The sequence below is a fragment of the Giraffa tippelskirchi genome, chromosome 6 (assembly GCF_054371585.1).
Source record: "Giraffa tippelskirchi isolate mGirTip1 chromosome 6, T2T-mGirTip1v1.2.pri, whole genome shotgun sequence".
Taxonomy (NCBI): domain Eukaryota; kingdom Metazoa; phylum Chordata; class Mammalia; order Artiodactyla; family Giraffidae; genus Giraffa; species Giraffa tippelskirchi.
The window spans coordinates 144760092-144775954 of NC_137280.1; the positions used below are offsets into that span (position 1 = coordinate 144760092).

General features: G+C 38.7%; 1 protein-coding gene across 1 annotated transcript in view; it reads right to left on the minus strand.

The window, feature by feature from the left end:
- GABRB2 (gamma-aminobutyric acid type A receptor subunit beta2) overlaps window positions 1-15863 on the minus strand; it is a 320547-nt gene that overhangs the window by 1051 nt on the left and 303633 nt on the right. The window contains exons 13-14 of the transcript XR_014055595.1: window positions 1564-1769; window positions 260-318 (exon numbers count right to left, since the gene is read on the minus strand). The gene's annotated coding sequence lies outside the window, so the exon portion shown is untranslated. The remainder of the gene's footprint in view (window positions 1-259; window positions 319-1563; window positions 1770-15863) is intronic.

Below are 15863 nucleotides of genomic sequence, written 5' to 3' on the forward strand. Positions count from 1 at the left end.
TAGGAATTTAAATGCAGAAATGGGAATCTTCAACCTTTCTGATTGGTGATCAAATATCACTGATCCTGGGGTCAACTGACCCCAGTCGAAGGGGTACAGAGCTGGACCTCTCTCTACCTTGACCTGCCACATTTTCCAGATGTATGCATACTGCCCCTCTTTTTCCTTTGACCCTGCCCATGGTGGCTGAAAGACAGAAGAAACAAATCTAAAAAATCTAAATAATTTATGTTCTACTCAGTCACCAAAGAAGACAGACCTTCAGTCCCTCATACACCGACTTCTGCATTCTAGTACAGGCTCTCAGCTTGGCTTTTTCTTTAAAAAAAAAAAAAAAAGATGTTTTCAATGGCATGTTTTTCTCCCCAAACAAGAGAAGTATGACCTTTAACATCAAGGTTAAGACTCACACAAAGACTTATTACAAGTTGACATTTAATTCTTTTTTTTTTTTTTAGGCATCTGAGATTTGTTCCCAAGTTGGGCTCAAGGTCCAAGTAACTGGTATTTCTAATGCAAACACAACCAGTGGGAAGCTTTTCTCAGGTCCATTGTGTTGGCAGCAGAGATAAGAGAACTGAGTAGATCTTTCTATTGCTTTCAGAACAAAACTCTGGAAATCTCTGATTTATTTTTCCAAAAATATGACACTACAACCCTACTTTTTTCTTCTTGGGAGGGGATAGTGCAACCTTAACAAGAAATCAAGAGATTACATTAAGTAGATTTTACTGACTCTTTCCTGATGTTCATTAGTTACTTCACAGGATTTGGGGAAACAAAGGAGATTTGAAGAGATTGAGAACCTTCCCACATACACATGCCTCAGCCAAATGCTGTGGTGCCCTGATGGTCATGCTATTCAACTTATCTAGGGTTTCTTACACAAAGTACTTCAAATGTTTTACAGTGAGAGACATAAGAAATTAAATGAAGTTGACTGACAAATTGGGAATAGTTTCTGCTGCAAAAACAAAACAAAAACAACAAAGCAATTTGTAGAAAGGAAGAGGAAAAAGAAAGACTTAACAAGAGGCAGGTTTGGAATGCTTTCCTGGTATAAGTTTGCTCATAACTATATTTAGGGGAGATAAAAGGGAAAATGTCTAAAAAAGTCAAGACAGATATCCATGATACCTACATGGCTTGGATGAGATTGAAAGCGATCAGAATATGACTTCATAAAGTAAAATAAAGATTAGACGGTGCTTTGAGAAAGGTAATAATGGAGTAGGAACATGAAATATGCACATGAAAGTGACTTTCAAAGAGCCAGGTCAGTAAAAACACGCAAAGAAGAATTTGGACAGGTCAGATTAGAGTCCTGGTTGGTCTTTCAGGACACAAATTCACCCGGGACAGGGACTCACACCGAAGCCAAGCCGTGCACAGTAAGCGGGGGCAGAAACTGGGAATCTATGTCATTCAGCAGCCAGGAATCAAAAAAAGACATTGCTAAGATAAGACCTCTAAGGTAAGATAAATAATTGCTGAGCTTGGGGAGGCGTAAAACCCACTCATTAGGTAGAAAGGCAGACCTTTCCGAAGTCTGTAAGCACTTACCTGGTCTTGCTACTGCAAGGCATTTCAGGGTTGAAGAGCAGAAGGCAGATGCTACTGGATACACCTCCCCTTTGCTCCATTTACTGGGAAAAAGCTGTTCTCCGCTGTAATGCTAGTATACTGGGCAAATTCCAGATACAGCACTGGGCCCTTTTTACTCATCTCTCATCTTCACTGCCATCTTGCCTGTGTTTTACAGCTGAGGACTGAGACAGAGAGAACAAGTAACCACCTGGATCCACCTAGGCTAGTGATTGGTTCAGCTGGGAACAATTAGGAGATTGCTGGAGGCCTCGGTTATAGCTAATAAGATAGCAGGGATTCCTTTTCTGCAACTGGCATTTGGTTATTGAATTTACCTGGGGATAATATGCCATGGAAAATGCAGGAATGTGAAAGAAGACTTCAGTCAAGCTGCGTTTCTGTCATATATAATTTATGCAATTTTGGAGAAGTTATTTAACCTTTCTGAGCTTCCTTTTCCTTATCTGCAAAATGAGTTTTGCTTATTTAGAATGGCATGAAGGTTAAATTTTGCAGTATCAGTGAAAATCCTTTGACTCGGATTACCAGTTCTGTTTGTAGTTATTCTAAACGTTGGGACTTGACTTGGCTGATAGTAGTACATCTTTGTTCTCTTTTTGTTCTAATGATTCTCCAGTTAACATGTGTCTCAATCAAGATGTAGAGACAAGAGTGTTCAAGCTAACAGTAGTGAGAACTAGAAACTGACTCAAACTAACTTAATATAGTGAGCTCTATTGTAAAGATCCTGGGTATCTCAGAAAATTTACGGTGGGGCTTCCCCTATAGCTCAGCAGTAAGGAATTTGCCTGCAATGCAGAAGACACAAGTTCAATCCCTGGGTCGGGAAGATCCCCTGGAGGAGGGCATGGCAACCCACTCCAGTATGCTTGCTTGGAGAATCCCATTGATAGAGGAGCCTGGCAGGCTACAGTCCATGGGGTCGCAAAGAGTCGGACACAGCTGAAGTGACTGAGCAGAGACACACATGCACATCTCATGAGGACAGCTGTCAAGAACCTAGGAATTTTCTCTCCCTTTTTTCCTTTCCTCCGATATGCACATCTTCTAGACCAAAAAGGTTGGTTTTGGCTCCAGGGACCAAATTTGTGGAAGTCAATTTTTCTACAGACTCAGGTAGGGGGTATGGTTTTGGGATGATTCAAGCACATTAGAGTTACTGTTCACATTATTCCTATGATTACATGAGCTCCACCTCAGATCATCAGGAATTAGATCTAACAAGAGGTTGGGGACCCCTGTTAGACATCTGCTTAATTCTTTCCTCTAAGATGACAACTTTTCTGTCCACTCATCCACATGTATATAGCTGTCCCTGAAGGCACTGCCGAAAACCCTTGCCATCAACGTGACTTTCCATGTTGGCTGTCCCAGAGGAACTGAGTCCATCCCTGTGTTGTTAATTCCCCTTTCCCAAGAGAAAGCATGTGATGGACTCAGCTTAGTTCAGGGGTGGACCTCAGTGCTCAGTCAGCTGTAGATAGAGGCTGTGAGTCAGAGGTATCTTAGGCTGGCTTTTCTAGGTTGTGATGATACATTTTTTACAAGAAGTAAGATTAGGCAACCCAAGAGAGGACTGCCATCTCTAGGTGCTCACTGTGCCTTTCTTGAAAGATATCAATATGATTCTTAATATCTGTACCTCTGTATGGGCTTTCCTGGTGGCTCAGCTGGTAAAGAATCCGTCTGCAATGTGGGAGACCTGGGTTCAATCCCCGGGTTGGGAAGATCCCCTGGAGAAGGGAAAGGCTACCCACTCCAGTATTCTGGCTATAGTATTCCACTATATCTCTGTATGGTCAAATATCCTTTGAGAGTCAAGAATAAAGAGTAGGGAAGGGTTAGTGACTTTTCCCAACATTACTCAGATATAATTAGATCTAATTAGGGTTATATCTAATTATATCTAAAAATTAGATATAATTCTATCTAGGGTTAGATGAGTTAGGCCCTTGACTAGAGACCTAACATCATTAGAAGACACAAGAAGATTTTAGAATAATAGATGTTATCCTTTTACTGTACATTACAGGTTCCCTCTATGCTTCACAAACATCCTCTCTCCCTTCAAGTAATTTCCACAGCAATAATCTTCTATTATACTGAAATTTTCCTTCTGGATTTTTGGAGCTTCATAAACGATAGAGCTCAAAAGACAAAAGTGTGGTTTCACTATTTCTTCTGACACCTGCAGGGAAATCACTGCCCTGTCACTGATTTAATCAACCGAGAGCATTAAACCCTTAACATTTAAAATAGATAAGTGAATGATTCTTTAAGGGTCATAAAATCCCTTTGTCTTCATTGGAAAATCCATTATTTAAAATAGGACAATCACTATAGTGTTTAAAAGTTGAGTTCTGCTCCAGGACATGGGCTTCTTGCCAGGATTGAGCAAAGTGCAATAACTTAGTAAAGGCTAATAACTGTGAAATGACATTACATTATTTGGACACTTCTCTGAAAGAGACTAATAGCAGTGACTTTTTTGTGAACTGCCAGGCTACAGAAGTGGATGGAACTGAATTTGTGTCCATCAGTAATTCTATGAGATAGCAGACCTCAGTCAATTGCCCTGGGATAAGCTTCATCACAATCTGCAGGATCTTGAAATGTTCCCCTAACCCACCCCCCCAAAAAACACCGGAAAACAAAACTACTAACAAGTCTTTCCCACTTTTTTTTTCTGCAGAAGCCCACATTCTTATGTACTTGAAAGGATTGAGACTGATGGGGCTGATTTTTTGAAATTGTTGAGAGAAATAAAGTTTGGGCTACCATTCTGAAGAATAAAGCTAAGAATGAGCTTCTGGGTCAACAACTCAACCCCATTCTCTCTGACAACTGCTTGTCTTGATCCTCCGACCAAATCTGTCTGGGTCAAGAGAGAAAACCTGAGCAAGCTGGGCCATCATGTTCTCTATCTTGAAAGAGTTCGGAATTACTATTCAAAGATATCATTTAGATTCTTTTAGTATCTGAACTCAGGATATTTAAATTTGGCAACTATGGGGTCGGAGAAGGCAATGGCAACCCACTCCAGTGTTCTTGCCTAGAGAATCCCAGGGATGTGGGAGCCTGGTGGGCTGCCGTCTATGAGGTCGCAGAGAGTCGGACATGAGTGAAGCGACTTAGCAGCAACAGCAGCTATGGGGTAGTCCTTTTAAATTATGTTCACAGAGCAGCAGACAGTGTGAGGTGGAGAGAGACAAGAAGGAAACAGAAACACAGAAAGAGAAACTATTTACATGTGAGTTAGTTTAAATAGGTTTCTATTACTTCTAAGCAAAGTAACTTTGGATAAGATGGTGGAGAGCAAGTATATAAGCCAGTGAAAATGGAAGAAAATAAAAAAGAGAGTTAGAGAATTTGTTGAAAAGACTCTTTACAAGATTTCAAGATTTTGGTGGTGGTTTAGTCACTAAGTCGTGTCTGATTCTTGCAACACCATGGACTATAGCCCGCCAGGCTCCTCTGTCAATAGGATTTTCCAGGCAAAAATAATGGAGTGGGTTGCCATTTCTTTGTCAAGGGGATCTTCCTCGCCAGGAATCAAACCCAGGTCTCCTACACTGCAGGCAGATTCTTTACTGACTGAGCTACCAGGGTATTTACATTTATTTGTTGTGATGGACAAGGCTTAAAAATTCCCCTTTTAGAAGACAGAAAGTTAAATGAGATAATTCTTTGAGTTTCCTTTTACTGATACGATCCTAGTCAAGATATTAACTTGGGGGATAGCATTCTTAAACTAACTTAAAAATTTCTTTTGAAATCAATAGTTGAGTAGAGCAGACCCCTTCCTTGGCATCGGCAACCACTGCAAGTTAGAATGAAAGAAACTATCTCAAAACAGAGCCTACACTGTTAACCCAAGCAACCATGACCCCGGGAAGGTATTCAGTTCACATGGTGTGACTGCTTATGCTCGAATGCTTATTTTCCTTAATAAGTATAAGGAGATCTTCCGGCATATCCACTACTTATTAAGAGAATACACAGTATCTTAAGAGTGTGCATTGGGGCAGCTATTAAGATGGAGCCACTGTTCCTAAATCACAAATAGAAGGAACATTAATGGCTGTTGTGGTTTCTCATGCAAAATTGGACAGTTCTCAGGTAGAGAGATAAAAAGCTTCTCAATATCAAAATGGAGGAAGGGTGTAATGGGGTAGGCTATTGTTTCCAGGGATTTTTTTTTTTTTTGAAGGAGGAGGAAGTTGATAAAAATCTTTTAAAATTAGATAGTAGTGATGGTTTTTGTTCAATTCTGAATTTGCAAAAATCTCTAAGTTGTATACTTCAAAAGTGTGAATTTTAGAGTAACTGAATTATATTTCAATACAACTTTAAAAAAATACATGCAATAACTTCACAAAATGGCATAAATAATTGAAAATGTCACTGATAATGACACAGTAAAGATTTACTAGAATGTTAAAATGAGATCATCTTTTTTAGGCTATAGGCAAAACCTTTTATAACAACTCATACTTGATTTGACCTGGAATTTGTCCCACACTTCTCTAGGCTTCTGAGACAGTTTTTGGAACCCTGAGGGAGAAGAGCTCAGCTTAATCCTTCATGAAATAATTTCATGACATCTACTCTCCCTGCAGTCAACATCCAACATTTGTTGTTGGAGTTCAGTTGCTATGCCATGTCCTACCCTTTGCAACCCCATGGATTGCAGCACACCAGGTTTCCCTGTCCTTCAATGTCTCCCGGATTTTGCTCAGACTCATGTCCATTGATTCGGTGATGCTATCTAACCATCACATCCTCTGCAACACCCTTCTCCTTCGGCCAACATGAAATGAGGTGAATCGGGCACTAAACACAGGCAGTGGAGAAATGCCTCATGTATTAAGTAGCATATGGGGAAAAGAGACTTGATTCCTCCATGTCTTCCTGTAAAAATATTTCTGAGGTCCTCGGAGAAGACATTAGTATGATGGTGGTTTAGTTTCCCCAGTGATTATCCAAAAAAAAAAAAGATCGATTTCTCTGTTTGATAGGGTAATCACTGCTAACTTCTCTACAGCCACATTTTCCTAAGAATTCTTGAGTGGAGGAAGAATTTTTCTATGTTAATTGAGCTATGTTCTGTGCAAACTAAGATTTTATCTCAGGTGGGACCTGGAGGAATCTCAGAGGATCTCCTAGGAAACCTAAATTTGTTAACTGTCTTATTTAGCTCCTTAAAATCTCACAGAGGGGACAGTAAATTAATGTCACAGTATTCAACACAGCACATTTTATCACTGAATAGTATGTACATGTAACAAAAAATCCAGGAAATAAATCGAGATGTTATATGCTATTCAACTTAGACAAAATTCATACTTAAATAGAAGAAAGTAGGGAAAACCACTAGACCATTCAGGTATGACCTAAATCAAATCCCTTATGATTGTACAGTGGAAGTGACAAATAGGTTCAAGGGATTAGACCTGATAGACAGAGTGCTTGAAGAACTATGAATGGAGCTTTGTGACATTGTACAGGAAGCAGTGATCAAGACCATCCCCAAGAAAAAGAAATGCAAACAGGCAAAATGATTGTCTGAGGAGGCCTTACAAATAGCTGAGAAAAGAAGACAAGCTAAAGGAGGCCTTACAAATAGCTGAGAAAAGAAGACAAGCTAAAGGCAAAGGAGCAAAGGAAAGGTATACCCATCTGAATGCAGAGTTCCAAAGAATAGCAAGGAGAGATAAGAAAGCCTTCCTTAGTGAGCAATGCAAAGAAATAGAGGAAAACTATAGAATGGGAAAGACTAGAGATCTCTTCAAGAAAATTAGAGATACCAAGGGAACATTTCATGCAAAGATGGGCATAATAAGGGACAGAAAAGGTATGAATCTAACAGAAGCAGAAGATATTAAGAAGTGGCAAGAATACACAGAAGAATTATTCAAAAAAGATTTTAATGACCCAGATAACCACGATGGTGTGATCACTCACCTAGAGCCAGACATCCTGGAATGCGAAGTCAAGCGGGGAGCCTTAGGAAGCATCACTATGAACAAAGCTAGTAGAGGTGATGGAATTCCAGCTGAGCTATTTCAAATCCTAAAAGATGATGCTGTGAAAGTGCTGCAATCAATATGCCAGCAAATATGGAATACTCAGCAGTGGCCACAGGACTGGAAAAGGTCAGTTTTCATTCCAATCCCAAAGAAAGGCAATGCCAAAGAATGTTCAAACGACTGCACAGTTGCACTCATCTCACATGCTAGCAAGGTAATGTTCCGAATTCTCCAAGCTTAGGCTTTAACAGTATATGAACCGAGAACTTCCAGATGTTCAAGCTGGATTTAGAAAAGGCAGAGGAACCAGACATCAAATTGCCAACATCCGTTGGGTCATAGAAAAAGCAAGAGAGTTCCAGAAAAACATCTACTTCTGTCTCATTGACTATGCCAAAGCCTTTGACTGTGTGGATCATAACAAGCTGTGGAAAATTCTTCAAGAGATGGGAATACCAAACCACCTTACCTGTCTCCTGAGAGATCTGTATGCAGGTCAGGAAGTAACAGTTAGAACTGGACATGGAACAATTAGGGTTCAGTTTTGCCAGATGAAAAGTGCCCTGGAGATTAGGGGCACAACAATGTGAATGTACTTATTGCTACTGAACTGCACACTTAAAAGAGTATATTAGGGATACTTAGTTAACTAAGATACTGTGTGTGGAAAATGAAGAATCATTTTGCACAGAAACAATCACGTGCTTAATAATTTTGGATTTCTATACAATTATTTAGTAAAACTTTTATTTTAGGTTTAAAAACATAAATCCATTTATTTTAACATGAGATGTTAGAAAAAAAAATATATATATATATATAAAACTAAAACTATTCTCTCTCTTTAAGAACAGACAAGGAACAACGGACTGGTCCCAAACTGGAATGCACTATGTCAAGTTTGTGTATTGTCACCTTGCTTATTTAACTTTTATGCAGAGTACATCATGTGAAATGCTGGACTGAATGAAGCACCAGCTGGAATCAAGATTGCAGGGGGAAACATCAATAACCTCAGATACGCAGATGACACCATCCTTTATGGCAGAAAGTGAAAGAGGAGAGTGAAAAAGCTGGCTAAAAACTCAATATTCAAAAAACTAAGATCATGGCATCTGGTCCCATCACTTCATGGCAAATACATGAGGAAAAAAATGGAAATAGTGACAGACTTTATTTTCTTGGGCTCCCAAATCACCTCAGATGGTGATTGCAGCCATGAAATTAAAAGACGCTTGCTCCTTGGAAGAAAAACGATCTCAAATCTAGACAATGTAATAAAAAGCAGAGACATTACTTTGCTGAAAAAGGACCATCTAGTCAAAGCTATGGTTTTTCCTCTAGTCATGTATGGATGTGAGAGTTAGACCATAAAGAAAGCTGAGTGCCGAAGAATTGATGCTTTTGAACTGTGGTGTTAGAGAAGACTCTTGAGAGTCCCTTGGACTGCAAGGAGATCCAACCAGTCCATTCTAAAGGAGATCAGTCCTGGTTGTTCACTGGAAGGACTGATGCTGAATCTAAAGTTCCAATACTTCGGCCACCTGCTGCGAAGAAGTGACTCATTGGAAAGGACCCTGATGCTGGGGAAGATTGAAGGCAGGAGAAGGGGAGGACAGAGGATGAGATGGTTGGATGGTATCACCAACTCAATGGACATGAGTTTGAGCAAGCTCCAAGTCCATGGGAGTTGGTGATGGACAGGGAAGCCTGGCGTGCTGCAGTCCATGGGGTCAAACAGCTGGACTCGATTGAGTGACTGAACTGACGGAGGGACTGAACTGACTGACAAATCAACTGAGGACCTCTAGTAGATAATTTTTTAACAATTATTAGTTTTTATATGTGAATATTTTACTTAAAAATACTTTTCTCCATTTTATTCATAAGTAAGTCAATATTCAGAGCTTCTGAAACTGTATCTGTGATCATTAAAAACTTTTTCAGCCATATACACATCAAGTAAGTTTTACTGCTAAAGAATTTGTGTTACAGATTTATTATTTGTGGCACAATTCAAGAAGAAATGGATTTAGTATGTAAGTTTACTTTCAGTAGACCCCTATGAAACTGGAAGTTTAAAAAGAAATTTGACCTAATGGGTTAGATAAATGGGGGAACCAGCAGAATTTTTTCCTCCTACATTTATGTTCGTAAAACACATGTTTCTCCAGAGCACTGCTATTTAGTACATACACATGTACTAAACATGTTACATGTTAAAGTTCAATTGAGACTTCTTTCTTTACACAAAAATATTTCTCCAATATCTAGTTTATCCCTTGTAGTACCAATTTTTTCAATAGTAATATATCCAAACACTCTATCTAGGCCTGAAATTATTAGTCTCCCTTTAGTATTCCCATGTCCTTTCTGAATTGTCATTGCTTAACTCTCCTGTTATTTCAGTCTGAGTCCAGATCCTTAATGGCTGCTGGACTCCATTTCTGTATGCCTGAACTGTGATTGTATGTGTGTGCATGTTAAGTTGTTTCAATTGTGTCCCACTCTTTGCAACCCCATGGACCGTAGCCCACAGGCTCCTCTGTCCATGGGATTCTCCAGGCAACAATACTGGAGTGGACTGCCATGCCCTCGTCCAGGGGATCTTCCTGACCCAGGGATCGAACCTGCATCCTGTATATCTCCTGCACTGGCAGGCGGGTTCTTTACCACAAGTGCCACCTGGGAAGCCCTCCATTATAATTTTAATTTGTCATCATTATGAAGTAGGTGTTAGGTATTTCAGGTTGCAATCTCATCATTTAAGATATGAGAAAACTGAGACCCAGAGTTGTTAAATGGTAATAACTTATGTAGGGCTTTTAGTCAGGTGGCTCTCCTTCCTAAGAAATCTAAACTTGACTTAAACCCCAATTTCTGGCCTCTGAAGATATAGATTCCTTTCTATAATTTCAAGAATTCCTCAAAGACTGATTTCTTCATAGTCCTAACTGTCTGGGACTCTTATCTTGCATATACCCTGTTTACTTTGTCCTGCATCCATTTGGACAAGAAACTCAGTCTTTTCTTTGATCCCTCCTAAATTCCTTTACATTGAGATTTAAAATGTCTAATTAAGGCTTTATTGCATTCTGCTAAAAACTGAAAAGTTTTTGAGAAAAACTTCCATTCATATTCCAGACTAATGTATCTTGGAGTTCCTTATTCTCCACTGAATTTTAAATTTCAGTATGTCACAAAAACCATAGCTGTCTCCTATACTCTTTTTTTTTTTCTTTCCATATGATTCTTCCCCAAACTGCACTCCCTATCTCGACTGAGACAGAGACTGCATTCTCTAATTTTTTATTTATCTATTTTGTCATGCTATGTGGCTTGCTGGGTCTCAGTTCCCTGACCAAGGACTGAACTGGGCCCGATCCTACCCACTAGGCCACCAGGGAACTCCCTCCAACTCTATTTTTAATCTCTGAATCAGCTCAATTTTTTAACACTAGGTTATAAATTTAATTGCCTTTTTACCTATTTCATAGAATAGTACAAATAAGGAGAGTTCTTAGCTGACTTGAAGACAAGATTTATTATTGGTATTTAGACCTACAGATGGAGAAGTGAGAATATCCTAGAAGACTGTCAGGGGCACTAGGAAATAGAGAAAATAGATTTAAATAGAAATACTAGAAATACACATGTAACCTCCTACTGTTCTTTTAAGGCGATAGCTTTTCCACCTCTCAGATGGGGTGGCCAAGTTTTCAGAAGAGCAATGACTTACTCATGATGCACAGTCAGAATAGTGTTTGGCACACACTAAGAGGCTTACTGGGAAACTGTATGCACTTAACCCCAGAAAGGACATGGCCCTTTGTTGTTGTTGTTATTCCTGATTAGTATTATGGAAGCGTGCCTTCACCTAAATGCACAATCATGAAAAAGATGAAAATATGTTGCATGGACCATAATATGATAGCATCGATAGGCCAGGTTCTCTGCTACAAGTTATTTATTATTTCCCCCAGTTACAGGCAATAAAACTGAGGCTCAAGGTCCTATCAAAATCCTCCTACCTAATATGTGAAAGAACTTGCCTGTGATACTAGTGTCAAAAGTCTATGTGTATGGTACTAGTGACTATAGTTAAAAATGAAATGCTAGTGTTGGATCTGTCTTCAGAACTATCTATTCCATTGTTAATGTTAAGTTTAGCAGATGAGGACGAGTAAGTGGCTTGCCCATTGTCAATATGATAAGTCAACAGCAGATCTGGAAGAATTACCATCTGACTTCAAGTATTTTACTTTGGAATATAAGATGTCTTAATTTTGTTCTATAAATTATTTTCATGCTTGAGTCTTCTTTCCTCAAAGAGATGTTAAGATCTCTGAGGGCACTATTGCCTCTTGGACCTTGCCAGTTCTCCCCTTTTAGTCCATCTTGCCCCCAACCATGTTTAGCTACAAACATTCTGGCCTAGTTGCATTTTTTTGATAATTCATTTTGACTGTGCTGCATGGCATGTGGGATCTTAGTTCCCTGACCAGGGATCAAACCCATGCCCCCTGCAATGGAGATGTGGACTCTTAACCACTGAATTCCCAGGGAAGTCCCAGGCCTAGCTGAAATAATTTTAATTTTTATTTCCACCGCATTTAACAGCACATATTCTCAACCTTGACATGACATATTGTCCTAATCATTCATTCTTGTACGTGTGTATAGGGGGAAGTGTGTGTTGAGAGGGTGTGTGGGAAGCATCCTGTACATGGTAAAATGTTTAGTACCATCCCTGGCCTATACCAACTAGATGCAAGTAATGCCTTTCTCTCTTCCCCTACCAGTTATGACAACCAAAAAACATCTTTGAAATTGTCAAATGTTAACAACCTAACTGTAACCTAAAGAAACTAAAAATAGAAGAACAAACTAAGACCAAAGTCAACAGAAGGAAGAAAATAACAACGATCAAAGTGGGAATAAACGGAATACAGATTTAAAAAATAATAGAAAAGATTAATAACACTAAAAACTTGATGTTTGAAAATGAACAAATAGACAAACTGCTAACTAGACTTACCAGGAAAAAAAGAGAGAGGACTCAAATATAAAATTAGAAATGAAAGATGAGATATGATAACTGATGCCACAGAAACACAAAGGCTCAGATTATAATTATAAGCCAACAAACTGGAGAGAACCTAGAAGTAATATAATATATGTTTCTAGAAACATGTAATCTACCATGACTTAACCATGAAGAAATAGAAAATCTGAAGAGACCAATTACTAGGAAGGAAACTGAATCAGTAATCAAATCCTCTAAACAAAGAAAAGTATAGGATCAAATCAAATTAAAAACTCCAGGCTTCCTTGTTGAATTCTATCAAATATTTAAAGAATAAATAATACCAATACTTCTAATATTCTTCCAAAAAAAGAAGAGGAAGAAACCCTTCCAAACTCATTATATAATGTCCATATTATCCTGATCCCAAAGTCAGATAGGAACACAACAAGAAAAGAAAAGAAAATTGTGCCAATATCCCTGATTAACATACATGCAAAAACCCTCAACAAAATATTAGCAAACTAGTTTCACGATATATTAAAAGGATCATATATCATGATCAAATGGGATATATTCCAGGGATAGAAAGATGGTTCAACAACCTCAAATCAATTAATTTCATATACCACACTAATAAAGAATAAAGATCATATGATCATCTCAACAGATGTAATAAAAACTGACAAAATCCAACATTCTTTTATGATAAGAACTCTCAACACACTGGGCATAAAGGAAGCATACCTCAATATAATAAAAGCCATATGTGACAAGCCCACAGTTGACATCACACCCAACAGTGAAATAGCTGAGAGCTTTTCCTCCGAGACAAAGATGCCCATGCTCACCACTTTTATTAAACATTGTACAGGAAGCTGTAGCCAGAGAAATGAGTCAAGAAAAAGAATAAAAGACATCTGAATTAAAAATTAAGTAAAATTGTCTCTTTTTGCAGATGACGTAATATTTTGTATAGAAAACTAAAGACTCCACCAAAAAATGTTAGAACTAATAGATGATTTCAATAAAGTTGAAGAATATAAACTCAGTATACAAAAATCAGTTGCATTTCCGTACACCCAACAATGAACTATTAGAATGAGTAATTAAGGAAATAATCTTACTTACAATAACATCAAAAAGAACAAAACACTTAGGAATGAATTTAACCAAGGAGGTGAAAGACTTGTACACTGAAATCTATAATATGCTGATAAAATAAACTGAAGAAGAGACAAACAAAAATATTTCATTTTTATGTATTGGAAGATTAATATTATAAAATATCCATACTACCAAAGTGATCTACAGTTTTAATGTAATTCCAATGTCATTTTTCACAAAAATAGAACAATTTAAAATTTGTATGGAACTAGAAGACTCCAACTAGCCAAAGCAATTTTGAGAAAGAACAAAAGTGAAGGCATCTCACTTTCTGATTTCAACCTATATTATAAAGCTATAGTAACCAAAACAGTCAAGCAAGGTGGGTATTTCCCTATCGACATTACATATGAGGAAATTGAGGCCAAGCAGAGAAAATGACTTGATGCCAAGAAACTATTTAAGGTATTCATTCATTAAATGTCTGTCTGTGTTTCAAGAAAGCAGAGACTTCTTTTTAGTTCATCCCTGCATCTCTAGTATCTAATACAGTGTCTAGCATATAATATGTACTCCTTAAATGATGAAGAAAGAAAATAGAAAGGGAAGAATGAAAATCAAGATTGAAATCCAGGTCTATCTAATTTCAAAAGTTGCTCTTTGTTGCAATCCAAATCCCTCTGAGGGATATTGGCTAGATCCCAGTAACCTACGAGGTCACTTCTGATTGGAGCAGTTTCAAGAATAAGTGGGGTGGACGCAGGAGGAGGGAAGCAGACTGGAAGCTTGCCTCTTGGCCTGGTAGTCAAAAAAGCTGCACAGTATGTTCAGCGGAGGAGGTCCAACTACAGAGTGAATTATCTTTTGAGTTTAGAATAAGATAAATTTCATCCAGATTGTGGATGGGCTTTATAGCAAATTCCTAAATTCATTCCATTCGATGAATGAGGCTTGTTTCTTGAGGATTCCATCCTAAAGGCAGTGGATACATGTAAAAGCTGTGTCTTCTGGACCCACATGATCCCAAACTGTTGCTTGTAAATCCATTTCTCCATCTTGTTTTTTCCTTTTTTTTTTTGGTAGCTTCTCACTGCTACTGAGGCCAGATGCTCACACAATATGTTTGTAACAGCATTTCCTGGCAGGTTCTTTCTCAGAAAGCCAGTCCTGTTTTTGGCCTTTCCAGTTGAGTATATGCTCTAAGCTCACCCAGGATGCAGAATCAGGAGAATACACATACCTGGAGATAAGTGACTGCCAGGGTCAGGCCAAAATTAGTGGGATAAAAAGCAGAGTCATGACATTCATTGTTTCATATCAACACAAGAATGACAACAGCAGCAGCAATAACAACATCTCAGAACATTTACTTAAAAGGCTTAAAAACTGCAAAACATTGCTGAAGACCACCTAGGTAGCTGGCAGAATCAGGGTATGTGGGAGGACACAGTCCTTTCCAGTTTGTTCTCACCCAGCCTCTCAGACCCATGAAATTAGACTCTATATGGGTCAAGCCAAATCAGCTCAGTCACAAAAGAGGAATATCTTGACTCGTGTAACTGAAAAACCCTGGGTTTTGTAAACAGTCTCAATGGCAAACTCTTCCTCTTCCCCCTCCCTCTTTTCTCAGCTTGAGGAAAATAAAAAGAAATGAGACTTTTCTTCAAGTGTGTATGTTATTGTTCTTCAGTGGCTAAAAGTCATGTGTGACTCTTTGCAACCCTGTGGACTGCAGCACGCCAGGCTTCCCTGCCCCCTCTCCATCTCCCGGAGCTTGTTCTAACTCATATCCATTGAGTTGGTGATGCCATGCAACCATCTCATTGTCTGTCATCCACTTCTTCTGCCCTCAATCTTTTCCAGCATCAGGGTCTTTTCCAATGAGTTGGCTCTTCAAATAGGGGGCCAAAGTACTGGAACTTCAGCTTCAGCATCAGTCCTTCCAATGATATTCAGGATTGATTTCCTTTAGGATTGACTGGTTTGATCTCCTTGCTTTCCAAGGGACTCTCAAGAATCTTTTCCAGCACCACAATTCAAGATCATCAATTCCCTGGCACTCAGCCTTCTTTATGGTCCAACTTTCACATCAG